The sequence below is a fragment of the Cygnus olor genome, chromosome 1 (assembly GCF_009769625.2).
Source record: "Cygnus olor isolate bCygOlo1 chromosome 1, bCygOlo1.pri.v2, whole genome shotgun sequence".
In the NCBI taxonomy this organism is placed as follows: domain Eukaryota; kingdom Metazoa; phylum Chordata; class Aves; order Anseriformes; family Anatidae; genus Cygnus; species Cygnus olor.
In genome coordinates this window covers 94,094,932-94,122,665 of record NC_049169.1, presented here as the reverse complement: position 1 = coordinate 94,122,665, position 27,734 = coordinate 94,094,932, and the positions used below count along the sequence as shown (strand labels likewise).

At 39.5% G+C, this 27,734-nt stretch overlaps 1 protein-coding gene across 9 annotated transcripts in view; it reads right to left on the bottom strand.

Annotated features, from left to right (window-relative positions):
- COL8A1 (collagen type VIII alpha 1 chain) overlaps positions 1-27,734 on the bottom strand; it is an 87,926-nt gene that overhangs the window by 27,211 nt on the left and 32,981 nt on the right. For 5 of the 9 annotated variants that reach the window (XM_040545278.1, XM_040545273.1, XM_040545279.1 and 2 more), the window contains one exon: positions 2,885-3,000. The exons of 1 other annotated variant lie outside the window; for it this stretch is intronic. The gene's annotated coding sequence lies outside the window, so the exon portion shown is untranslated. Of the gene's footprint in view, positions 1-2,884; positions 3,001-18,168; positions 18,258-27,734 lie in introns of all 9 variants that reach the window. 3 more of the 9 variants (XM_040545280.1, XM_040545281.1, XM_040545277.1) reach the window with 2 other exon arrangements.

Below are 27,734 nucleotides of genomic sequence, written 5' to 3'. Positions count from 1 at the left end.
AAAAATCAATGGACCTGGAAATGTAAGATAACATTTCTATAAACACATGAGTAATATGAGGTTTAAATTCCACTAAAAATCGTCTAGGGCTTCCAACTCCCCAGTTCAGACAGGAAAAAGGAAGACTAGCAAACTAATCCGTATTATAGATAAACAGGGATTGAATGGAGGGACAGGGCACAGGAAAATGAGGAGGAAACTGGGGACGGGACTGAAAAGACTATGTTCATGGGGTTTAAACACAGAGAAGCATAAAGGGTCACGGAATAAAGGATAGACAAAGAATATCAGCCTATACAAACTGAAATGTTACTTTCAGTCACCTTACTTTCAGTCACCTAGATTTGCCTTTGATTTTGAGGGAAAATCACTAGGACCACATAAAATTAAATAACTTGATCACCTGACTCATTGCCTATGAATTCGGCACAATAGGTTTCCTCGTTCTTCTCCCTGATCGGATTATGAAGTGTCTGAAGTTAAACTAAACTACTCATTCTGGTAACCTTTCTGAATAGTTTTGCTTTGTTCATTTCAATTGTCTTTTTTCAATTTAAAAGTATTATTCAAATACCACATTTGGGTGGGTAGTGACTACCATGACACTGTGTAGAAAACCAAAGCAATCTGAAGCAAGCTAGACAATCCGAGTACATTTTTAAAATACCATATTGCTTAAATAAAATAAACTTAAATCCCTTAGTCTAGCAATTACTTTCAGATGTTTGATTGTTTATTTTTAAAGAGCTGTCATATCATCCATTTAGAACTGACGAACACTATTTTGATATCTTCACGAGTTTTCTCTAACATCTGCTCCCTTCCTTACATCGTGAACTACACACTCATCTTCATTGTCTCTTGTATTTATCTTAATTTCGCTGTATTTTATTTTATTGGAGGAAAAACTTAGCAGAGCTGTTTGTGGCAAGATTTAGTTACAGGAAACCCAAAAACTAAGCCCCAGTTTCAGCTGAGACAATTAGACTGTTGATTTTGGTAGGAGCTCAGGACTTCTATTGGACCCAAATGCCTTTCAAGTCTAATTGCCAGTTGATGCTCAAGTCTAAAAATTTTCTGTATTTTTGCTACAGATATTGGGCTGTTTCCCTTTAATTTGAGGGATATTTCTATCCAGATCTGAATGTTTTGCTGAAATTATTCTCTATTCACTGGAATAGATTAAAACGAAAAGAGAAAAAAAAGGAAATAATAACATTTTCCAGAACTCTCAACCATTTCTTAGGCTTTTTTTTTTCTTTCTTCTTATTTCTGTGTGCTTCGATATCTCTGTATTGTTGAGTACAGTGTTTGTTTTTCTCAATGCAATTTTGCCATGCATGAAAAATAGCAAGTGCTAGTTTGCACTGTCTAGCCTAGCTGTTGCTTTTTACTGTCTGGTATATATGTTTAATGGTCTGTATTCCTATTTCACCTGCTGTAGGTGAAGGACTCTGAGGTTTGTTGAAGTGATCTGTATTATTGTATAACACTGGAAAATCTCTCTCAAAACGTTTGAAGAAATTACTAATAAAAATAGCAGTGCTCTCACAGAATGTGTTAATCAGCTGCTATATAACCTTCACAGCCAAGTTATCAAAATCCACTGCCATTCTTGGATGTATGTTGTATTGCTAGGGGGATTGGGCTCTAAAACTTTCTTATAGATGCTCTGGGAGAACTTAAATACCAGCAGGAATGCATTTTATACTCTATTAACGTTTTGTGGGCTGGGGCCTTGGGCTATACGGTTTCTTCTTTTTATTTTTTTCTCCTTTTTTCCTTTATTTTTGTGTTACCCCGGGATAGCACCCTGTCTAGGGACAGACTCCAGGGGAGTGGGTCTCAGGGCCAGCTCTGACAGCTGGCAGCCACTGAGCATCGAGCCGTGGGCAAGTCCGCCCCAGTGCCCAGAGAAGCCCAGTGAGTTCTCCAGGGAAGGTGTCTGCCAGGGCTGGTGTCTGGAACAGTGTACTTGTGGAGTCGTGCTTGTATTGACTCCGCTGGTTCCCTTTCAGACAAATTCTGCAGGATTTCTCTGAAGAGAGGCGCACGATTGAACATGGCGCTCGTCTTCCCAGAGAGCTGTTGAGAAAGTCTGAGGAATTTAAGTGATTAATTTGTAACATTTGGATTCTTTTAATTAGCCATCTAGAAACCAAAACAGAGCGCAGGACACTACTGCAATGTAGCTTGTTAAGCAATAATGCATTTTTTCTTCCAAAAGTCACACTTGATAACAAACAATAGTCATAAGCATAAGATGACTGTGGATACTATGAGCTAATGTCTAGTTGTCAGAAACTTTTCCATTAGGGCTCCAAATGATGTTTAACATATTCTTCCCGTTATTGAGCTAAACTAAACATTGCATTAAACGTGGATTTCCAAATGAATGTTACTGCTGTTTGCCTTCACATATGCATACACATGGATTCAGACACGTGTACATATGTATTTCAGATATTGAAAGTACATCAACAGCATAGTTCACTATATTCTCAGGGTAAAATGTTTTTTGTCATCCCTTTTTAATGAAACCCATCCTTAATCTTTCCTGACTGTAAAAATAGACTTTAAAAAGGTTCTTTTTTTTAAGAAAAAAAAAGTTACGTCATTTCCTATTAAACTATGAAGAGTGTCTGAAAGAGTAGATTTTCTTTTAATCTAGGAAAGAAGATGCTGTTGAGGATAATCACCAAAGTATGCGTACCATACATTTTTCTACTCAAAAATCAAAAGCTTTAGTGTGTAGCAAACACTTGAATAACTTATCAAATCCTATTGGGTGCTCACTTTAAGACAACTTCTGTTTTAAGCCTTTGCACTCTTGTTCTGGCATTATGCATAACTCATTCAGGATTTCAAAGCTGGATATACTTACATTTAGATATCAGGACAGGGCAGAAGAAGGACAGGTTGTTTGCTTTTCACTGTAAGAGACCTAGATTTCCTGTCTGTGTAAGGCCCGGTGTTATTTTGTTGATTTTAAGTTGGTCCCTAGAGGGAAAAGAAAGCTTATAAGAAATTTATGAGCACAGTAGCCTTTTTTTTTTTTTCTTTCAGAAATGTTAAGGAAATTTGCCCAAGATTTTCAAACATAGTGGCGTAGCATAGTCTTTCCATTCCATGTTCAAGCCTCTTATTCAAGGTCTGCTGTTCAGACGTATGACAACCTGGCAGCTTGTTCCCTCTGAGTAGCCTCTTTAGTTACTCAGTGCTTGCGAAAACTGATGTAGCAATTTGAATAGGGGACTAAAAATCGTAATGTTTGGTATTTTTGTTGGCAATCCTGTAATAATTAGGCTGTAAATCAAAATCTGGGTTTTGATTTCAAGAAAAGCTCCTTGAGTCTTGTTCCCACCCTTCTGGAGAGATGCTCTGTAGCTTTTTTCAGATTACTAGGTATAAAATTATCAGTTTGAATGGCTGCTGAAAAACATTTACTTATTCTTGTCTTTCTCCAAGTGTGTTGCCCCCTCAAAAATGTACATGCAAACCCTTCCTTGCAATGTGCAACATATGGACATTAGTTCCCAAGAGGCTTGGACTGATATATGAGGTGCTTGGAACCGCCATACAAAGTCCCGAGCACAACTGTGCTCATGAAGGTGCAACAAGGGGAGCAACAGGCAGTGCTGGCATCCTACATAAATACAAAATATGCATGTTTTATGGGCTAATCACTCTCAGGCTACCGCTACCAAGACACACATATTTCACCTTATCCACATCCCACAGGCATGACTGGGAAGACTCTGTGATTTGGTGGACTCAGCTGCCACCGAGATGTTCAGGGTTTGGTCTGATAAAGCCCTGAACCATGATTTCTGGAGACCTGTGCTCCTACTGGCGCTTGAGCACATGCTCGAGTGCTTTGCTGGACAAGGGCTGGGGAGAGCCCAGTGCCTCTCTGTCGCCCTGCCCTCAGCTGCTGACAGTGTGATCCTTTTGCTATTCAACAGCCATCGTGCAGGAACCCATGGACAACTAGGAAGACAGCTCTTTGATAAGCAGGGCGGTGCTTTTCACATGCTGATTGGCTTTGTGGTTGAAATTTGAGGTATTTGGCCTAAGACCTTCCTGGCCTATGTTTTGCCTCTCCAAAGTCACTGGTTTCCCTAGCAGCTAGACAAGCTCCAGAGAGCCACAGACACCCGAAGGTCTCTCTCCATTTACTTGAAGCATTTTATCAGCCAGGCCAAAAGGAAAATTCAAGAACAGCAACTTCTAACCTCTGTGCAGATGAACTTCAGCAGTGGCACCTACTCCAGGGCCTGGTGTACCCCAGGTGGCCGTTCCCCAGGTGGCCCTGCTGCCACCAAGCTGTGATAACCTTAGAGGGAGAAAGCATCTGGGGAGAGAGGAGAGCCAAGAAGCAATATTGATTTTACAGGGGAAACCTGCAGTTAGCTTGACTGTTTTACCTCAGATTTATTCCAGACCCTTAGAAATGTGACCACTCCCTGCTCTCATCTGTTCCTCTGAGTGCACCAACTGGGCTTTTGTGAGGTCTCTTTCAAATCTGACAAAATAACTAAAATTTGGTCAAAACAGTACATTTTCACAAGAAAAAAATCTTGAATCTTGTTGACAGAAGAGCATTTTCTGCCATAAAAGAGATCTCAGCCCAGCTCCCTCCAGAGCACATTGCTGCCAACCAGCCCTTGTGCTTCAGGAAACCATTCCTCCATTGCGGGTGGCCTCCACTGGGCACCTTTTTCCATCCTTCCTCATGAAGTCCAGGGCCCCCATGAGAAGTACCTGGCTGCTGTCCAGGCCCTCTGCTGTAGGTGAGGGTGACATTAGTGGTGACAAAGCTTTCCGGCCTCTAGTATCAAATTTATTTTGAAGAATCTCTGTTTTGACGACCAACAGCTCAGCTCTCTGGCAATGCCAGACCTAGTGCTGACTTGTGGTTGCCCTTGAGTTGGTAGGTAATACGGGGTGATTTTCTCCTGCTCTGCTGCTGCTGGGGGAGCCACCACGATGGATGTCCCAGTGCCCTGACCCTGAGATTTAAGAGAGATACCTCACAGTGTTCTTACGTAAAAAAAAACAAAGTCTTCTGTTTGAGATGGTTGCTTGAAAAGGGGGAAGGAATTATATAATAGTCCTTCGAGATTTTCTTGCATTTAAATGGTTTGTTCTGCTTTCAAAAAAAGAAAACACAACATGGATGAAGTATGGTAGTGAAGATAAGTGAGAGCAAAAATTCAGCAGGCATCTGTCCTTCCAGACACTCAAGGACTTCACAGGAAAAACTTGAAAGAAGGAAAACAAAAAGGAAGAAGGTGAGGCTCTTTTCAGTGGTACCCAGTGACTGGACAAGAGGCAAGGGGCACAAGCTGAAACATGGGAAGTTCTGGCTGAACATGAGAAAACACTTCATTGTGAGTGTGACAGAGCACTGGGACAGGCTGTCCAGAGAGTCTGGACTAGAGGGGATTGGACTAGATGATTTCCAGAGGTCCCTTCCAAACTCAACCACTCTGTGATTCTGTGAGTGATTTCAATAGTCAAAGAGAAAAACAATTCACACCCCATTATCAAGGTATAGGAGATAATTCCCAAGAACTGTGGATTATTTGCAATCGGTTTCATTCAATTCATTGAGCTGGATAAAGAAAAGTGCATCTGGCATCTTTCCTGAGAAGACTCTACAGCCTGCAGAGCAGAAATTGCCAATTCCGTTGCCGTTTGCAGCATAGTTTTATGAAGTGTAGTTTTTAATTGTTTGTCCTGCCAACCAGGCCTTCTCCTTTAAGTTGTGAGTCAATAATTCAGACCACATCTACATTCATTCGTCACTTTCAGATATGGCTCCGGGCTCCAAAGTTCAGCTCTGGAGACAAACTTCTCCACTGCTTACAGGTGCTTAGGTCTGGGGCTTTGGCTCAGCTTCTTGCACAGATGAAGCAAAGTCACGAATTCAGAAGTAGCTTTGAATACTTAGCAAAACGGGGAGCTGCCAGACTGGAGGGGATGGCAAGCTACTTTGCCTGTGCCTGAGGAGAGAGGGATTAGGCGTTTCAGCTGCACAGCTCATTCCTGCTTGCTGTTTGTACCATCCATGTCGCTGTTACTGCCTTTGTGGGATTAGAGGGCGGGTGAAGGAGTGCCAGCTTGTACCAGCGGGCCCCAGTACAGCAGCAGTCACACCTGCCCTTTCTACCTCCAGCAGCAGCAGGATTTCCCTGGCTTTCTGCCCTGCTCCCACCCTAATTCCTGTTCCTCCAAACCAAGACTGACCCCTCGTTGGCAATCAGGAAGGTACAGAAGAATGTGTAGATGGTGATGGTGGAGAGAGCAGAAGTGAGGGAAGGGTGTCTGGGCTGCCTTCAGGAGGGGAAGGAAAGAAAAGAGGTGGTTCTAAGGAGAAAAGACAACTGTAGGAGAAGAGAAAGTGCCCTGCCCTCTCACATCCTCCCTGCACAGTGTCCTCTTGGTCCTCAAAAAGCCCCCATAACATCCCAGACAGTCCCTACCTTTCCCCATCCCACATCACCACCACTGCCCCTGCCTTCCTCGCCTGCTCCAGGGACCCCCTTGGCCATTGCTGACAGTTAGGTTTTGCTGTACAGCGTGGCCAATGAAAGGCCAGATTCTGGCTCCTGATGATTTTTCTGAGAGGAACTCCTGGCTCCTTTGAGGTGTTGTTCTATATGTGCCCTTCCAATATTATTGTTTTCCTGCTCCTTGTGTCCTGAGACCAATGACTGCATGTGCATTCTTCCACTTAACTTCTTTCAGACATGAAAACCTGTTATGGTGCAATGATTTTTTTTTAACCCCCAAAATAAATCTCATAGAAGGTTTCCTAATGATAAATTTCCTGTCTCCCCTGTGTCATTCAGTCACACGAAGATTCTGATACGTAGATTAGGACTACAAGAAAATGTTCCAAGCTGAAAGCCACAGTGTTGGGGAACATGAAGCAACACAAGGCAGTCTTTTTAGCTTTGGAGACAATAAGGCCCAATAAGGCTTCCTGGAGAAGCAAGGGAGAGAGAAAATAAGAAAGACAGTATGAGACAAATCATTCCTAAGAAGAAAATTAAGCATTAGATTTCCTGATTGGTACAGTTTCATTTCATTGCTCTGCTGTTAGGAACAGTTTAGTGCAAATCTATAGCTGAAAGGAGAGGGGAGAATTTATTTTCTGTCTACAAAATCTTCAAATATAGGAGGTGGCATGCATTCTCCTTTCTTTCCCATTCCACTGGCTGCAGGTATTTGCCAGGTCTGGAAAACAGTATTTTGTGTTTTCTATTCAAGTACAGAAAGGCATCAGCAGAAAGGCAGAAAATAGCTGGATTTTCTATTTTAACAGAGAAACAGCATGACCCCTAGTTCGGTTAAGTAATCACATAAATATCAATTCTATTTTAAGCATATACTTGAGTCCCTCTGATTCAATATTCAGCCCAAATGCAAATGACTTTTGTGGAATGAGGTTTGCATTGAACTGGATCTACTTAGTAAAGTATTTCAGTCTGGTCTCAGGGAGAAAAGAGGAATCTGGTCAATTGCTGCAAATGCTTCTGTAGCAAAATTTCTGCTGTATTCATTGTTTGGGCTATTTTCTACTGAATTTTTAATTTTTTTTGTGAGAGAACTACTGTGGAATAGAAGTCTGGGTCTGGAGCAAAGTTGCAGGAATGTGCACATATAATTATGTCTTTTGAAAGCAGCAGGCTACATAGGATTTCCTAAACAGTACCAGAAAATGTTGATATCCTGGAACTGACATTTGCAATTTCAAATGCCAGCTTTCCAGGCATAATTAGTGTCCTTGTAAATGTTTCAGTATCAAATTTGGGACTCGCTTTGGACAAGCCAGTCCACAAACTCTAAACATATATATATTTTTTGCCATTTATTATTTCCTTTTCCAGTGTTCCAAGGACTGACAGCTGGGATTTCTAAAGCTAGGAAGTAGTAAATAGAAATAGTGTGTTTTAAATTGTCTATTATGTTTAATTAGAATACATAGAAGTTGCTTTTATTTATAATTCACAATTTTCTCCTGCCATTGCCCTTATTTTTTTGTTTAAAGTACTTGTGATTCCCATCCTCCCTTATACAAAATACACAAATACTTTTACATAACCACAACTTTCCTCTAGACACGCACCAAAATATAGAGTAGAGGATATGAGAATTACTTATGACAGATGAGTCACATTAATATTTGCTCTAAGCCATGAGAAAAATGAGACACAGGGGTAGGAATCAGTACAGATCAAAACCCTTAGCACATTATGATCCAAAACCACAACCATCTACTGAGGTGCAAAATGTTCTTTTTTCACATAAAATGTGAGAAAAACACAAAGAGTTTCATACTGCAAATGCTGGCGGCACACAATGTTGCAATTATTCTGAATATTTTGAGATGTTTGAATCAAAACCAAGACTTTAAGCAACACTGAGGTAAAAGTATTTTTATGTCTTTCCACCAAAAAAAAAAATAATATTGTGTATGTTTGCCACAATTGCTTCAGAAACAGTGTGCCAAATTTCTACCAGTGACTGATAATAAAAACAGAAAGGGGGAATGTCATGATATCCTCTGTCCTTACCCGCTTTTCTCATCCTAACTCCTGTTGGGTTTGTCTGTCTTCTGTGCTGCTGGAAAGATCTTGGATGTGCTGTTCTTGGAAAAGGATCACTCTGATTGCCTCTTACTGCTACTTTCTTACCACAGTGCATGTGGCTAGCTCATGCTGGGTATGGGGCATGTATTAGAGACTGGTAGGTAGGATCGGTCCCGTTGGGTGCATTCTCAGTAATTACCACTTGCTATTAGACTTCAGAGGAAATGTTAACCAGTGCATCTGATGTGATCAGGTGATATTGCCTGAAATTCGTCACAACTGGGGGAACCAAGTCTCCTGTTCCCTAAGACCTAAGTCAACACTTCCTCTGTTCTCTCTTTTGGCCTGGTATCCCGTGGAGAGCTCTGGTCAGCAAGGTGCTGGGGTTCTGCACAAGCTCTTAGCACCCAGTGGGGAAGGACCTGCTCCTTTTGGTGCAGGTGGAGGCAGGCAGCCCCCGCTGCCCAAACAGACCTCGAGACCTTCTCTCCAGGGTGCACAGCGGGTGCTCCAGGTGGGACCCAACAGAGGCTTTGGGCTGCCAGGCCCAGGCCAGTGAAATTTTGGCATGGGGGGGATTTAAGCATGCACATGGTGCCGTGTATTCCCCTGGCCACAGTAACTTCACTGTTTGTGGGCTGGAAGCTCTGTGCAATTAATTACTCTGCAGGGCTGGAGCTGGGCTGTTTCTCATCACAAGAGTGACTGAGGTAGGTAAGTGTTAGCTCTGCTTCATGGCACTTGTTTGCTCTTCCAGCTGTAAGTGGGGGCCCTGCTCCTGCCCGCTGCCCTCCAGATCTGTCCTTCCCCTGTGTGCTAACACAAGGAGCTGTGCACGGTGCATACCAGTGCGGGGCTGGGCTGCTTTTGTGCCACCTTCTCCTGCTGTGCAGGAGAGTTTAAACACGGAAGCCGAACACACAGTTCATGGAAAATCAACACGAAAGATTAAGGATTAAAATTTAAGAACTAAATGGGTGGTCTTATCCAGACAATTTCCACAGGCTGTACTGAAAGAAATACATGGCTAAATAATAAGGAACCAGCACAATGCTTTGAATATCTAGCTGTAAAAGTGTTACCTTAAGCCAATGAAAGCACAGTCTCAATTTTCTCCATTTTTAATTTGTCTAAGGAATTTTTCTACCTTCTTAATTAATGCACTCTTTCAGACTTGTTCTGCAGGTACAGGACACATTTCTTATCATCTAGTATCAGTAACTGTTCTTTGTGATTAAGCTTTTACAGGCTATTGGGCTGCGATTGCAACTTGCAATAGGTATAGATGCAAATAGGTATAGATGTTGCACTTCATTTAGTTCATGAAAATTGAGTGATTTGGTTTATGCTCGCCAGGCAGGCTGTGAGCCACTTGCATTGAGGTAAATGTAGATACTGGGTTACAGCAGGTGACTTCTTTAGTGATACGGGGAATATCACAAGATGTGCTTTTGGTTAATAGTGGTTTGTAACTGTGATAAGTTTCCCAGGTTTTCAGCCAAAGCAATTCCTACAAAACCACCTCCCCAGAAGAGGAGCACGCTGAACTGCAATTACAGAGTAGGTTGAAAGTGCCAAGGAGATTATAGGGAGATATTATTGGTCCAGACTGAAATTTTGCCAGGCCTCCAGGACAGAATTAAGTATCACTGTGTTTTTCTCTCTGGTATGTTTCTACACCATGAACTTGGACAGAATTTCAAATTTATGATGAAATCTAACCTCTGTTAAGACTACTGAATTTCTTTCTTGAAATTTTTCCTGATACTAACTAATACATGCTAAGATTTGCTACTGCCAGCCAAGACTAGCTATTTCTGGGAGAGGTACCTGTAAAAGGAAACGTTAGGTATAAAGGGCATGGGATAATTTTAGGCAGGTTATTTACACATGCCTTTTAAAAAAAGAAAAAAGAAAAAAAAGAAAAGTAAACTTTCCAGTTTGTTACTGCTGCCAATCTCAACAAACCAATTCTTTATCTATTCTGGAATTTTTATCAGCTTAATCTCATGTTATAAAGAAAAGTGAAGTGAAACGCACGTTTTTGATATAACGTAATAAAAAGTCAGAACACATAACTTGCTAGTACGGTGTGCAATGACCAGTGTACTCTACTTACCACAGGAACAGGTCATTTACCTTGCCCTGGTTGGCACTAGCCAATTCTTGCTGCTTGGTTTGTTTCTTTGGTTGGACCACCTGAACCACACTATATCTTTTCATGTAATTTACTGTAAAAGGCTGAGCTGTAGCCATAAGGACTATGCTAACCTCTGAGTAATATACAATTGTCCTAAATATCATAAATATAATCATTATGAAATGTCGGAACAGAGAAGAGCCTTGGCTGTCATCTGAGTACTGTGTATGAACAAAAACAAACAAGCAAGCAAATTTTGTCCTCCATTGCTGATACCCAAATAACTGAGTATTGGACACTGTCCATGTTTGATCTTTGGCAAACAGGTAAGGCTTAAAGGAGATGAACTTTCCAAACAGTTTCTATGGTAGCGTTACAGAATCTCACATCACAAAGTAAGGGAAAAGCTTTTTTTTTTCAGCTCTCTAAGGAGATGAGTTGATTAAGTAACTAAACATGCATCTTATTTATTTTTGAGTTACTGAGTGGGGCTACTCATGGAAATTGGGTTACGTGCAAGATCAATTCCTTTGCTGAATCAGAGTCTTAAATTAAACTGATGGAAATACTCCCCATAGTTAACAGACAGCAAAATATCAATTACAGAAAAACATATTTTTATTTTGTTCGACATCATTCTTTCTCTAAGGTAAAATCAAACCAAATACTTCTCAAGCAGATGTATATTTCCCACTCAGGTTAGGATGAGGAAATGACAAGGAACTATTATTGATCAAGTCTACTAATATTAATCAAAAAGTACATATATTATATTAGTGTGTTTCATCAAAAAGTGAAATGCTTTTAAGCTTACAGAGGAGAAAGTACTGAGAGTATGTTCAAAATGCCACCCTTGTAAGTAAAATGCCTCTGTGGACTGCAAAGTACAACCTTCCCCTCATCCCCCTTGGGATTCATGCTGTTTGTTGTCCACTCCTTTTATGGCAAGATTTTAGGAGTTTCCCATTACAGGCAAGCAGGAGAATTCCTCTCCATGCTAATATTGTACAGAATAAACTCATGCCAGTGGATAATTTGGTCACCATTACAGTAGTACCTAAATATTCAGATGTTTATCTTCACAGTACCTGGTGAGGCAGAGAGGAGCCCCTGCTCCCATTTTGCTGGTAATTGAAGCACAGAGAGGCCAAATCCTCCATCCAAGGTTGGTCCAGAGAAGTGTAAAAGATGTGGGATGTGAGAATGAGGCATTCCTTGCCTGCATCAGCAGGTCAGCCTTCCTTTCTGCAGGATTATGAGGCCTCATCCAGGACCAGCAGCACAAACACTGCTCATGTTTGAGGAAACTATGACACATCCCATCTCTTGAACTGTGTTCCACTTGAGGCGTCCTGTCATCTCAGCCAGATCTCACGTCCTCTTGCCTCTCACCTCCCTAGCCCCAGAAAGCACGATCTACACTTTTCCAAGCACAGAATTATTTGTATCTTCACAATGTCATTAGCTAATTAGAACTTATAGTACACACCATGTTTCTACGATGCCTTGGATTTCTCTTCCAAAATTTCATCATTTAATGTGTTTATAGAGATGGTGTTTATAGGTGAGGCTGTGCTAGAGTCCAAGCTGCACCACTATACAAATTCAAAGCATTAAAGACACAGCAGTTGCAAGGCAAAGTGTATGGCAAGACAGAAATGGTGCTCAGATCTGTCATGCATGAGTAATGAAATAAACATTTCAAATGCCATATATTTAATATATAGTATGAATATATTTAACTAATACAATGGGCTGGTAAAAATGAGGACATTAACTTATGACTCTAAAAGAAGTATTTAAGAATTTCCACAAATATATATATAAGAAGAGACAGGACAAGCACTGCAAAATACAATAAGAACTTTGACTTAGCTGAACTCCTACAGACAGTGTAGGAACAGAAAGAACATGTGGATGGAAACATAACTAATATTCTGGAAACAAGACAGCTCTGAAAAGCAGCAGGAGTCCAGGCGTTGATGGATTCCTGAGACCATTCTATAGAGAATAGGAAGATGTACTAATGCTAATTCTAAGGAAAAATATCTCTTCTGATTTGAGTGGAAAGATTTTGATAATAAGAATGTTTCTAATCATAATCCTAATGCTTCTGAAATTACAAAGGAGTGTCAAAAGTTTAGATCCTGAATAAAGATGGATTGTAAGATGCAGGCAATGGCCTGGCCAGCAGACTGGAAATAATCTTCTCAAGTATTATTCGGATGTATAACTTCAGATTAATTAAGAACCAGTTCATAATAATGTTAGATCATTTATCTCATTTTAAAGTTTCATAAATGTAGAATGGAGTCTAATGTCAGCCTTTTCTGGAGGTGGCAAGAAGGATTTTGATGGAGTGGGATGGGCTGGTACACCCAAACTGTCCCCTGTACTGATGCTACCCAAATGTGGTGATAGAACTTCTCTGCTCAGGAGTTTGCACTGTAGTCAGCAGTAAAAACAAATTTGCTTGCGTGTGGGAGAACAACTCCAACAGTTAACACTTCTTTCTTTTATCCCTTTTCTTTTCTTTTATCTTCTTTATTTATTCTATCTTTTATCCCTGGTATTTTAATCTGAATTAATTTGAAATTGTATGTTATGTCAATTATAAAACCATTTTCTGGGTAGGTTCTGCCTTTCTTCAAGATGAGCTCGGAGTGATACCACAGTCAAAGTGATCTATACCTTTATTACTTCCAGGATGGACCTACCATCACCTGTAAATAATTTACTTGGTATGCATAGTAGAAAATAATTTAGATGTTACATGTTGTAGAAAATAACTCTGTCCTCTTTTTCTGTGGCTAAAACTATTGAAAATTTAACAGGCAAATACCTTCTCTGGTATCCAAGTCATAGGGAGGTAGGCAATTCCTAGGGACTTAACTATTATTATTTATTTTGTATGGAACGACCACTGATACCATGTTCAGAAGTGGTAGTCTAAACCTATGTGGGAGCACAGAATTAAACAGAATCTTTGGCTTTTGGAAACTGGAAAAATACCAGCCCTTTTTTCCCTCAAAAACTGATGAATGCAAATGAAAATATAAAACAGCTTATCTTCCACAGCAGCTGGTTAATGCCTTTACTTTCTTAGCCAATAACAGTACAAGGTTGACTGGGATAAGTTTTGTCTGGCAAATATTAAAAAGATATTTCAAATTTTAGCAGGATAGCTGGCTGCTTGAGTAGATACTTGAGAGTTTAAAACATTTGGTTATGATAACAGTAAAACAAAAGATATCGTTATATTAATTTAAAACCTGACTTGAATAGGATGAGGTCTGGTGAGGTAAGATGGGTCAGATTGCAAATTTGACTGATGGATATAACTGTTAGAGATCACAGCTAGTATCAGAATCCCACATCTATTAACATACTATTTTTATATCGCTATTCCCAGGTGATCTTTTAGTTGGGAAAGAAGCGTAAAATTTCTGAATATAGTGAGATGAATCTGACAAAGGATAAGGAGAATTAGATATGCTTTGACTCCCAAAAATGACAAGAGAAATTGAATCTTTTCCTATTCTAAAATGAGCATTTATTTGGAGATAGAAAGACAACTCTGTAGGTTGCTTTTCCCAAAGATGAAACCTGCATTACTTAGATATATGAATTCTTGCACAGGTCACCAGTTCAGTGAGCACAAATTTCACTAGCAGAAGATGTGAAATGGGATTTTAAGAATCCGTATATCACCTATATGGTAGATCTTATTCTGAGACTGAAAAAATAAAGATAGGAGCAAATTGGGCAGAACTTGTAGAGATATGTAGTCAGCTAATCTAATCAGCTAAAAACACATGAAAAATAGTCATTAGATGAAGGATCCACTTTCCACGGACATCGTATCAGCCAGTGGGCAAGCCTTTTAACAGCTCTGTGCTAATGTTTTTCTCTCTGCAAAATGATGATATTAACATTTATCTACCTCGTAGCAGAAGCTGGAAAAACTTAATTAACATGTGTAGTTATTTAAAGTTCTAGGGTTGAAAGCTGCACTAGAAGTCCAAAAAAAAATTTAGCATTATTATTTCTATACCCAGATGATTTGCTCACATTTTCAACATGCCAGCCTAGAAACGTACTAGAAGCAACACAGCATTGGACAGTTCACCAAATTAGAAGCTCGATGACATAAACAATAGTTCTAATTGGCAGGGTGCTTTGGAAGATCTACCCATGTTAAGGTTTTTTTTGCAAGTCTTGGGCCATGTGAACTCCAAATAAGCTTTGATTTATGAGTCTGTTAGCTCCAAAGCCACTACGGGACAGAGAGTGAGAGCCTGCAGTGGAGCTGGGAACTCATTCCAGCAGTGTGCAATCTCATTTGAGCACAACCTCCACCTTGAACTGAAAGGTCAGTGTGAGCCAGCAGAAAACACATTTTTAATATATTGGATAAGGAAAATGATATTTGGAACTGCCAGCAAAGACACCTGCTGACAGTTGGCGTTAAGGCAATGGCACCTTCTAGACAAACAGAGAGGTGAAATCCTCAGACAAACAGAGAGGTGAAGCCATTGACTTCAAACAGGCCAGAAATTCCCCTACAATGATTAATGATTTATGTGTGTATCTATGAGGTCTTGCATAGTTTATGAAAATTTTATATTCAGGCAGCTCTCCATAATGTTGAATAACTGGAATGCTGAGGTACCAAAGGAATATAATTGATATAGTAAATAACCTAGTAGAAAAAATCAGATTGATCATAGCTTGAGCTAAAAATTGATTGTTTCCAGAGTTAAGTGTCATCCCACACAGAAGTCATACAACAGACCATTCAATGGCATTGGTGGCTGGTGAAAAGCACTTTTCAGTGCTTAGATGGTTTATAATATCTAGTGGTAGGATACTGTCCAAAATCTGGGGAGGAGAAAGGATTCCTGTACATTCACTGTACACAGTAAATAATGTGCCTGACTCTTCTTTAAAGTCATGCAAATCAAAGGGCTTCAACAGAGATCAGTAATAATTTATCCAAAGCAAGCTCTGAGGAGATCCAGCTCTGTTTTTTGTTTATGCATTTTACCCAGTTTCACTTTCTTCCTCTGTTTTTGTATTATCAGTCTTTTGTAAGCATCTACTTTTTTTTTCTTTTTTTTTTTTTTTTAATTTTATCAACAAGTTAAAGCTTTTAATCACCTGCCAATCAAATTTTTGCAGCTGAGTCTGCTAAAGCATCCCTGCTTATTCTCTAAGGGGAGAAAATTTGCATGCAGGTTTTTGAGTACACTGAGAGAATGTTTCTGTTGAAGTATTTTTTTCCAGTAAAATCCCAGGGTATTTGGAGAGGCTGGTCTGACAGATGAACTTTCACTAGTTTAAAAAATTCGGACTGGTGGTGTGCTTCCAGAGCATATATCACTGGTTCCACAGATAGACACAAGTGAGGCATTTACGCAAAGCCTGGACAAGAGTCTGACACCTTGTTTCAGACCATTCACACCGAGCCATTTACCCGCAGCATTAGGCAGCTAATCTGCTATAACACTATGAACCATGGACAAGAAAACCAACAAGAAGGCAACTACTGAACTGTTCCTACCACTGCTGCCTGCAGAAGACCCTCTGTTTGCTTTGGTGTGGTGTAACTTACACCCGGGCAAAACGTAATTGTCTTCCATCAAGAATACCAGGCTGAAAGGTTCAGGTGGTAGTCATGCAAATCCTTGCATGTAGACCTCATGTGGTTAGGACCACGTAGGTATAAGCAGGCCTTGGATGTTCAGGGACACTTACGATAGCTGCTCAGTCCTTATATACAACTGCAGTTTGGTGATTTCCAGTGATAGTTTTCAGGTATTTTATTCAAGGAGGTTGTGCATCAAGTGATCTTTATCATACTGATCATGCTCCTTAGGATTTTTATTTACTGTTTTGTGCGCACTAATCAGTGCTTGCTCTGGATTAGATCCCTAGAAACTGCACTTCAACCAGGAGCGCAAGGGAGACCTTCTCCTGACCTGTGGCCTTTGCTGCTGTGATTCCTCAGGATATGCAGGAGCTGCTGTCCCATCACAGTGAATGTGTGGCACAAGAATACAGCCTTCCAGCTTCAGACAATGGTGAAAAAAGGTTGTGGGCAATCTGCTTGTGCCTAGGAAAACATAGTGTGGTGTTTTGCAGCCCACATAAAGGGACAGAAGGACCCTGTAGCTTCTGCACTCCTCCCCTAATGTCTCTCTCTCTGTGTGTGTGTGTGGTTTTAAAAGGTGATGGTGTTGTAAAGGCAAAGTGTAACTATCATCAGGTGTCACTTTGCGACAGGCATTATGTGACACGTACAGGTAGCACGGTTCCACCTGCTCATACCTGATGCAATCATGTCACATGTCATAATATCTTTTAAGTTTCAATAAATACACTGTTTAATTTTTTCCTTCTTTATAGTATTTGCTTCCTAAATCTACCTCTAGATCCTGTAATACTCTTAACATATCTGCAAATCTACTACAGTAGCTACTTTATTTAAATAACAAGACTTCCCCTTTACTAAGGAATTAAGCAGCCTTTGTTGGCAGTAGTCTGGTAGGGTGCTTAATTCTGAAAAGGTTGTGCAAAACCCATGCTAAACTATTGAAAGAATGTTTCAAAAAAAAAAAATCAGAACTGAAGGTTTACTCTGTTGCAGAGCAAATAAACTTGCACCAGCTCTTCAAAGCAGACCTCTTTGTTAATAGCTCTGAGGCAGCTGTCGCTTTCTCAGCAGAAATGGCAGTGATTCAGTTTGAAATAGTCCTCTGGCTTCTGTTCACCACACAAAATTGTATCAGTAGAAAATACTGTGCTCTTTGTGAGCAAGAAAGCATTCTATGGTATTCTAAGTCTCTCTTTACAGCAGAAGGTTATCTGTATTACTTACACTGTATTTTCATTGCACATATTGGGACTTGCATTGAACTGCAGCCTACTAAGTTGAAAACCTTTGGTAAACAGGGCTTCTAGAAGAGACAAACCAGACAACTCTTAAGAAGCTATTGAGAAAATCTATTGATTTTCTCATGCGATGATAATTATTGGGTTTAGAGCTTCTAGCATCTACTGCTAGTCTTCTGAGATATTTGAACTGACATGCTTTGGCATTAGTTCTTGGTACCAATGACACTGCACTTTTTTCAAAAACATCTTCAAAAAATTTGGTCCGGAGACTCAAAGGGTGTGCACACTGTATTTGCAAGCATGCAAGATATCCATCCTGTAGGGTAATTTGATGTGGTCTGTTCTTCCATCTGTCTCCAGCATCTGGTTATGTTGCAACAAAAAGTTGTCAGTCGGACTGCCAAGGAAAAGGGCACTGTGGTTGCTGTGTAGTAAAAGCAGGAACACATTTAGCGTTCTGTGGCCTATGCAATGGAAGTGAAGATATATCCAGAAGGATGGTAAGAATAAAGGATGAATAAGGATACTTACTAAGTTAAAAAATTATCATAGAAGCTGCAGGACACAGTTGGCTAAGAAGCAATGTAGAGAAGAGTGCTGCAAAAAACATCTGCATCCACCTGAGAGAAAAAGAAAAGAAAGGGACAGAGTAATGGAGCAAGAAGACAAAACTTGGACTCTCTCAAGGAAAAGACAGGAAGTCTCACATTCAAAGGTAAGAAGAGCATCCTTCCCAAAAAGTATTAGAAAACGACATGGGGAGATTATCCCTATCAGGCCTAGTGATCTGCCTGGTGTTTTGCATTTCTGTCCCCTACTCATGGATGCTGTCACTTCTCTCAGCCTGAGCAATTCTTTGATTATTGATTTGTCTCAGTGACTCTCATGAAAGAACTTGAGGATGCATACAAACCTGTGTGAGCAAGAGGCACGAGATCAGGCCTGAAAAACCGTGAGCCAGTAGCACTGAAACAAAGCTGTGTAAAGGTGGAAATAACCACTGGAAGGAATACTAGCAGTACGACATGGGAGCATGCTGAAAAACCACAGCTGGAGAAAATGAAATGATGTCCCTATTCTCAACAAAATGAAGTTCTTATCACAGTCAATTTTGTGCTAATACTGTTTAGTGCTCAAGAACCAGTAGCTTACAGCCACAAGACTTTCTAGAGAAAGTTTGACTGATTTTTGTTATTACCAGGAAAACAGGAAAGCAATGGAAAACAGAAAGAAGCATTTCCCTGAAGTTTCCCAGCAAGTCACTGGTAGCGCCAGGCTTTCGGTCTCCTGGCTTGTTATTGCTCAGCTCTGTGCAGAGGCAAGTGTCTCTTTGCTTGGAGATGCTAGCAGCCCAACATCATTCCCACTCAGTGCAAAAAATCCAGTTCATATCAATTCATATTTAATGTAGTAACTTGGCTTAGCTCACAACAAGACACTTAAGTAAAATTGGCTTTTTTGGTACTGTTCAAATCTGTACTAAAAAGATGAATCAAACCTTATATTTAATATAAAGTGTGGGTAAACAATTTCATATATGTATATATATCAGTTTACCAACATTTATAAGAAGAGGCTATATACTGATAACTAATATTAAGTAATTCTATATATACTACCAAGTATAGTTAATGTTGACGTTGCAGTAATTTGGAAGTTATTCCGTGCTTAGCTTCCCATTAACTTATTTTAAGTGAGAAGAAAATTCTTAAACCTTAGTTCAGTTTCTCAATCCTTTCCAAAAAATGAAGGCCTCCCTTTGAAGAACCAGTGGTGTCGGATACTAGGGACTGAAGCCATGCACCCTTGGTTTAAAATTGTTAATGTCTATCTCATCTGCTCTCTCCTATCATCTTCAATTTGTCAACAGTATGTAGTAATATGTTTGATTCATTAGAGGTGGAAAAAGGATGGTGAAAGCAAGTAAATATGCCAGATATCAGTCACTTAAACCCCACAAGTATTAAGTCACCTCAATTTGTTTGTCTGGTAAAAACTGGCCTCTTGTTGGGTGAACTGAGGCCAGCTTGATTCACCACCAAAATGTGAGCCTGGAACTGACATTGAATTCGCAGATGTGCATAAGAGAAATCCCTTGAGTTTTAAAATAATTGACTTTAGGGGGAGGCAGGAAGAATTTAAACAGCATTGTTAAGCAGACCGAAGTTAATCAGTTACTGTCTTTGCTACTGAAACCAGTCGTAGTTTGACATCATGTTCATTTTCTAATTATTTTGTGTAAAGATTAAATTATTATTTTCAATTCACTTAGAATACACAAATCTGGGACGTTTCTGAACAACCTTCTTGCTTATAAACAACAAAAGGAAGTGATATCATACATGAGATTAATAGCTGAGGAGTGGAGTTTTTGGGTGTGCAAAAATTTTAATTTTAGAGCTTTCAGGGGAAAATGAAGTATAAACTCTGAAAGAAAAACAGCACTATTTGGAGTGAAGGATGCTGAAAATATCAAGCATATATTGAAAACACCATGCATGTAAGTATGCGGTGTGCCTGTAGAAAGGGCTCTGTAATTATAAATTCAGTCCTTCAGGCTTTTGGAAGTGATCTTAAAAACAATGCTGTAGTTTTAAAAAAAAAAAAAAAAAAAAAGAGGACAATGTCTCTCTTGTCTCTCTGTTTATGCAGGCTGTCATCCAAAGCTGTCAAAGAATCAAGCCCTCTTAGCAGAGCTCTTCCAGGTGTTTTTTGTCTAGTGGAAGTTTACATACAGGCTGATTCAGAGGTGCAATGTCTACAATTGAATTACCAATGGTCGAATTCATTTACGCTTCTGTTCTCTGGTATTCAGTTGAGTCACAGAGAATCTTTTGGGTCATTTAGATCCACGTCTGCCCGCCCTTTTAATGGGAGTGATGTACTTTACATGTCAACACAGACTAACTTATCTGGCTCGTGTTTTCTCTCTTGGAATGCAAAACTTAAAATAGATGCCATTTAATACTTGGCTTTCATGTAAAGACCAGTCTGCTGATGCCTGATGGAAACATTTTTAAACACTCCATTTAGAGATAATTTTGCTCATATGTTATTGATTTCTTCTATTCCTCTTCCTCCAGCTTAAATCAACAGAAAAAAAAAAGAAAAGGATTTTGTATGATTATGATTTCAGCATTTTATTAGTGATCCTAGAGTGCTGTAACTTCCAAAGCAATAGATATTGATGATGCTGTCACAAACAGAAAATTGCAACCTGTTTTGTAGAAGCAGTGAACATTTATGTCTCATCTCCCTTACCTTTTTTTTTTTTTTTTTTAACACTAACTCCAGTATTATATCTGATAGAAACGATGACAACTTTTGCCTAAGTTTTGAAAACAGCCTAATGCTCAATTTGAGACATTTTGAAGCGATCTTATTCTCAGAACTGGGTAGTCAGCACTTGGTGAAGGGCTGGCCTTGCTGCATGGTCTCCATTTGGGCACTTGGGAAGCCAAATATTCAAAATCACTGCCTCCTTTGAAAATATATATTCCAGTCACTTGATATGTGGGAAACTTGAAGCAGTTAAAGCAATGTGCCCACAAGCTGTGAAGACTGATCGCAAGAACAAAAAATGGAAATTGGTTTTATTAATTATCACTGATTGTTCAAATGAAAAATAAGTTGCAAGTAAAAAAAAGAAAAGATTGTTAAAGACCTCTGTAAACATAACCCTGTGTTTAACAACTGCAAACATTTTTTTTTATTGCTGTTGTCAAGATTGTGGCAAATGGTCATGAATTATGGAGACTAGACAGCAGAAAAATACCATCTTAAGTTAAAAAAATGGTGAAAGCTGTGATGGATAAAGGGAAATCTCTGCTTTTGCCAGAATGATGCCTAAAAAAATTAGAAGGGAAGAGCCATTTGCTACAGAAGAGAAAGAAAAGGGTCAAATTTCAAGTAAGTAGGGTACATTTAAAGCATCTGGGCCTTTTCTAACAACTCTTCTAAAAATGTCCTGTTTCATTATTTACAGTGCTGCCTATCATGTTGGGAAAAAGGCAATGCATTATTTGAGCCCTGAGGTATGTTGTAAAGGACTTCGGATGTTTTAAGCCACGTGTTGGGCAAAAGAAAACTCATGATATTTAAGCAATAACACACAGAAATGAGAAACATCTGCTATGGGTGTATTTGCATTTATCAGTCATCTGGTGGCCTCCTCTCAGCAACCTCAAGCTAATGTTGACTTGGTATCACATCCTTTAATCAAAATGCTCCTTTTGTGTGCATCTCAAACAGTGCTGTTCTTCAGCCCACACAATGACCGCTTGTTTGCTTCATGTTTATGAACTCCTTCAACAAGATCCCTAGAGCTTAAGCAAGAAGCTTTGGCCAACATTTTCCAAATGTCAGTGCTTAAAGCTTGGCATCTAATAAGCAACCTTCTTTTCAGAATCTGTGAGCATCAGAAATTTTCTAGGGACTTGAGAAAGTAGTGGTGCTCGGCATTTTGTGGCCACGTATGGATTAAACACCTTGGTTTAGACACTCAGTATTTATGTGCTAGGGTTGGGGACTAGGTGTTACACCAAGCTACAGAGTTTCTATTACATGCATGCAAGTAAGCTGAATGTTTAAGATATGTTCATCATAGAATCCTAGAGTCATTATGGTTGGAAAAGACCTCCAAGATCATCTGGTCCAACCATCCCCCTACCACCAACGTCACCCACTAGACCACGTCCCTAAGCACCATGTCCAACCTTTCCTTGAACACCCCCAGGGACGGTGACTCCACCACCTCCCTGGGCAACCCGTCCCAATGCCTGACTGCTCTTTCTGAGAAGAAATGTCTCCTCATTTCCAACCTGAACCTCCCCTGGCACAACTTGATTTGCTGTAATGACATGAATAGTAATACTTTATGAATGGTAATACTTATGTGTGGATAAAGCTAGTTTGTCTTGCAGGTATTTTTCATTCTGACTGGCTTCAGAGGAGACTGTAGATTGTAAGCAAATCACTAATACCTGTAAGTACCGGGATCAGCTCTTCCCCAACCAAACAGCACCTGAAGTAGAATGTACAGGGGCCAGTTTTTATAAGGTCAGGTCTGGATTAACTATTACATGGAATGGCATTGAGCAACAAACTTTGCTCTTGAGTTATTATGGGAGAAGTAATGCTTGATGGAAGGGAAGGCTTGACTTCAGGTTTCATGTCTGAAGCCGTCAGAGAGGTTCACGACTTTTCAGTATAAAAAAATTGAATTCATAAGAGTGTGACTAGCTTCCAGGATTCAAGCACATCCTTAGCATAGGAGTGTAGGGATGGGAATATGTAGCACTAACATCTTTCTTCATTCAGATTCCAAAGTTTGCCTTTGAAAAAAAGCACTTGAAAAACACTCAAAATTGTTCTTGATAGTGAACGTAATAACAAAAGAAGGCACAAAAAATAAAGATGCAGGGAGAAACTTGCACATCCTAAAAATCTCAACAAGGTATTGTGGTGATACAAAACACTTGCTAACTCCTTCCCTGCAAACCTAAGCCTCTACAATGAGGTGCACCTGGTCTCACTTAGCCTTTTCCTCAGCTGTTTTTCTGTGTTTGATTATTGCCATCTCTCTGTCGTTACAAATGATTCAGAAGCTGAAAGTAGAAGGATTTTTTTTTTATTTTTATTTTTTGTGTGTGCTTGCGTTTGTATGTAAGTGTATGTTTTTATCTAGGAGATGTGGTCGCTTGCTGCTTTCTTTGGTTTCTGAGACTTTATAATGTAGCATACATATTTGTCATTGTGGAAGAAGTCAAATTGCATACTTTTCTATTTCCAAATGAAAATGGTAAAAATCATATAGTCTCTTGAGGACATCTAGCTCTTAATGAAAAATACCATGTAACTAAAGAGCTGGCAAGACTGTAGCAAGATTTTTTTTCTTTCCCATTATGTTTTTTTTTTTTTTTTTTCTTTTTTGTGGCTTTCTCATCATTATTGGTATAGCCAAGGAGATACAACCCTAGAGGGACCATTTTGGAGCTGGCTGCAGTTTTGCTATACCTCCTTCTTCCAACTGGTGTTTTTGATTCTTGCTATTCTTTTTATACTTTTTTTTTTCTTTCCGCAGTGCTCTCAAGGAGACATTGAGTAAAAGTTTCTGAAGCAGAAGGAATACTGAGGCTTTTGAAGTTGGCTTGTATTGTTGTTAAAATGTAATTGTTTAGGGGGGAAAAGTAATAATGAGTTATAAAGATTCATGCCGATAACATTTCCTTCAATACCACAGTTTGGAAGAAAAATAAATGCTCTCTGAGGAAAGATTTTTCTTCTAATACTTGGACATGTATACTGTATCTCTGTGCCTATGAAATGAACTTTCCTAGATCCTAGGGACTTAAATGTGTATGATTGAAAGGAGGTGAAAAATCAAATATACTTGCTTGAGTTTAAACATGTCTTAAAAATTATCTGAAGTTATTTTCTGTTTGTAAAAATGTTATTAGTTGACTCTCTGCCCTTGCTTTTTGTGTATCTCTAGGCCCCTAAAAAGTTCTCTGGATTACTTTTTTTTTGTGCGTGTGTGTGTTACAGGTGCATTTAATAATTTCTGAATTCATTTGCCAGTTTTCTGGTTTTCTATACCGTGTATACATACACTTTTTCGTCATCCTGTATCTGTTAACAGAACTGAGGCAGAGATGTTACAAAGGTGTTACTTAGGTCCCCATCTCCTGGAATCAGTGGATCACATTAGAATTTTACACTTCATTTAGTAAATCTGCCTATGACCCTCGTGTTTCAGGAAGGCTGGAAAAAGCCCTGAAAGATATGGACTAAATGTAACCCAAATGCAATAGTTTTTGAGGGGGTTAAAGAATAGCTTTGAAAATGGTTAATGGCTTTATAAATTTTGATGGCATGTCAACTTCACAAAGATTGCCAGTGTTACCTCAGCAGATAGCTGTAGAGGATGGAGTACAATAAGCTTGCTGTTACGCTTACTTGCTGTGTTTATTTAGGGGATGGGAAGAAAAGTAGCTTGTGTTTTTACTCTGAGGGTCCTTTTTGTCAACAACTATGGGCCAAGTAATTTAATGAGTGTTTCCCATGGTTTAAAGGGTTATAAAAAGCAAGAAGAGACATGTTGCACCAAGGACTCTAGAAATGCATTGATGTGGTGCATCTGTCCCCTTCCTTTTCTGCTTTGGGTTTAATAACAGCAAATACTGTGATGAGGAATAAAACACTTGTAACTGTGATGTCTCTATTTTTAAAGAGAGAGTTTAAAGGCCATAGTCCCCTGCTTCTATTTTGCATCCTCTTAATAGGGCTGCCTGGACTGAGATTGCATTCTTGAAAATAACCTCAGGTGGGAAAGCAGTTGTGGATACTGTGAAACGTGTCTGTGCCTGTTCACCTTAAGCAAAGCTCCTTTTGAAAGTTAGATTGTTGGCTGAAGGCAGAATGGAAAAACAAACCCCATGAGGATGGATTTCATACTTTAATAAAAGTGTGAGGACTTAATAAAAGTGTTTGAAAATTACAGAGCCTGAAATATGCTTGCAGTGGACGTAGTTTAGAGATTCTGAACTACAAAGGCAAGACAGAAGAGACTCTGGCTTTGTGTTAAAGGGAAAGGTATGTATTGCTGTATGAGGCAACACTGCTTATGGCAGCGTGAAGATCTCTCTGTTATCATCTTTTTCCTGTACTCTGGTGAAACTATGACAATTACTTATCTTCAAAATGTTGGACTTTAATGTTTCTAAGCATGTCCTATTATTTTATAAGGCATTCTGTTATTCATTTTGCTTAATCCCTAAGCTGTATGAGTGGAAGTGATGAAAAAATGGTATCATAGAACCTGATACTTTAATAGTAGTAATACAGTAAAATACATGGCAAACTTTCAGGTTCCTACTACCTGTATAGTGCTTTTCTGCCTGTCAAGTCTTTGTTTAGCGAGAGACCAATGATCTCTTTACCTCTTCCTTCAAGTAAATTTAATACGTGTTTATCTCGCCAGACACTGGCGTGGTATTGGCATCTGTTTTCATTTCAATAGGATATCTGTAGCCTAGAAGGATGGTTGCTCTGTTTTTCTGTCATCTGTTTCATTCAAAATTTGAGGTGCTTTATGTTGTCTTTAAGAGTATCATGTGTTACTAAATGGGAGTTTGAGGAGGAGGAAAAGCAAATGAGCAATGGGAAGGACTAATTCTACCTTTAAAAAGGCAAAATATGAGACTGTTCTCCTTCCTCAAATTCTGTGTTTGTCTTAACATCTGACTTGTACTCAGGCAACATGTGTTCCTTATGTGCTGTGGTGAGGGTGGGGAAAAATATTCAAAGAACCTTGTGTATGGAGTATTTGCTGAAGATGAATGAGTATCATAAGGACCAGAAGTTAGCACATGCACTTGAGAAGAACATACGTAATTAAGAGGATCTGAATAATTACTGTTCACCCTAACCAACTGAGTGAGGCACATGTGCTGCTGAGGCAGGTTGTTGAACGGAGATAATGCAGAGGAATGGAAGCTGTTCAGGAACACAGCTATCTCAGCATAATAACAAGAGTGTGGTGTGTATGTTGAATATGCTGTGCTCAGTGCTACCCTTACTGTGGCAACCTGTTGTTTCATTCAGCTATCCTGTTAAGCCTGCCTCTCTGAATGGCAACACCTGTGGCTAAAACCTTAACCTAGCCCATAAGCCAATGATGCTAGCAAAAGGCAGTTTCAAAATGGAAAATGAACTCCTATTCCTTTCTGGTTTCTTTGTTTGTTTTTCCAAACTAGGCTATTCCTACAGTTTCTTTCCTTAAGGCCAGTCTGTACCTAATTCACTTTACCACCTCTCCTTAGCTCAGTCTGGAGTCTAAACAGAAAAACGTCAGCTTTGCTAATGGCAGTTAGCTTTAGATCTCACCCCAACTGCTGTAGCCCAGGTTTGCCAACGGGACAATTCTGGCATGATTTTACGAAACAAGTTAGGGCAATAAAGGTGATGTAGTTCAATTCATTTATTTTGCTGTGCACATCACCCTGGAATGTCCTGCTTGCTAAAACTGAGCAATGAGTTGACCATTGCTTTTTGGTATCATCAGTTTAAACTGGTTCCTCGAGGGATAGCCTAGTAAAGCAGATGTTTGCTAAAGAATAATTCATTATTCTGCAACATGTAACTGTCCTGTGACACTTAAACAAACAAACAACCCACACGCACAAAAAAAGGCAACAAACAAACTGATGTTTGGTAGATGTAGTGTCAGAGAAGAATCTAAGTGAGTTTCTAAACTGTATTTTCTCAGTATTTCCACTGAGGCTCTCTTCCTGCCTCAGTAATGAAGGAGCAGGATTGGATCCCAAATGGTTCCTTTAATGCATCACCCAACTGGATTGTCCAAGTTGCTATGTGAGCAGCAAAACTAATGAATTCTGATTTCTTCTGGATTTACATTCTTTACTTTCCGGAGGCCAAACTGAATGACTAACAGATGAATCTTGTCTGCCTTTCCCTCTGTGGGCATGCCAAGCTGTGTCTTTACCCACTGATTTTCAAGAACTTGTGCAAGGATATAATTCTCCTTTAGACTCTAGACCTCTGTCAAGATGAATTTCAAATTGTCCAGCAAGCTCAAATGTTACTTTGGGGTGTGGGGAGTAGATGAATAGATGAATAGACAAGGAAACAGCATACTGAGATAAACAACGCTTTCTATCTTAAAAAAAAAAAAAAAAAAAAAAAAAAGAAATATAAGCCCTGCATGCAATATTCCTCAAGAATAACATTTTCTACAAAAGCATTAGGGACTTCTTGGCTACAGAGTCCTGAAATCCATGTAAAAGGCTGAATACACTAGGAATGATGTCTGGCACCAGTGAACACAGGCTCAGCCAAGGTGGTGTACAAACTATCAGCCTCCTTTAGCATTTTTGGTAGGATGGTGAGGAATTACAAATCTTGCTGTTGGAAATGTGTGTATACTGTTTTGAATCACACCTACATGTAGAAACATTCCAGATCCATTTCAAGTGCCAAAGCTTTTGCTATCTAGCCTGGAGGATACATCTTTTCAATATTCTTTCTGAAGTAAACTTTTGGTTTAGCTTGCACATACTATACAGTGATTTAGCACT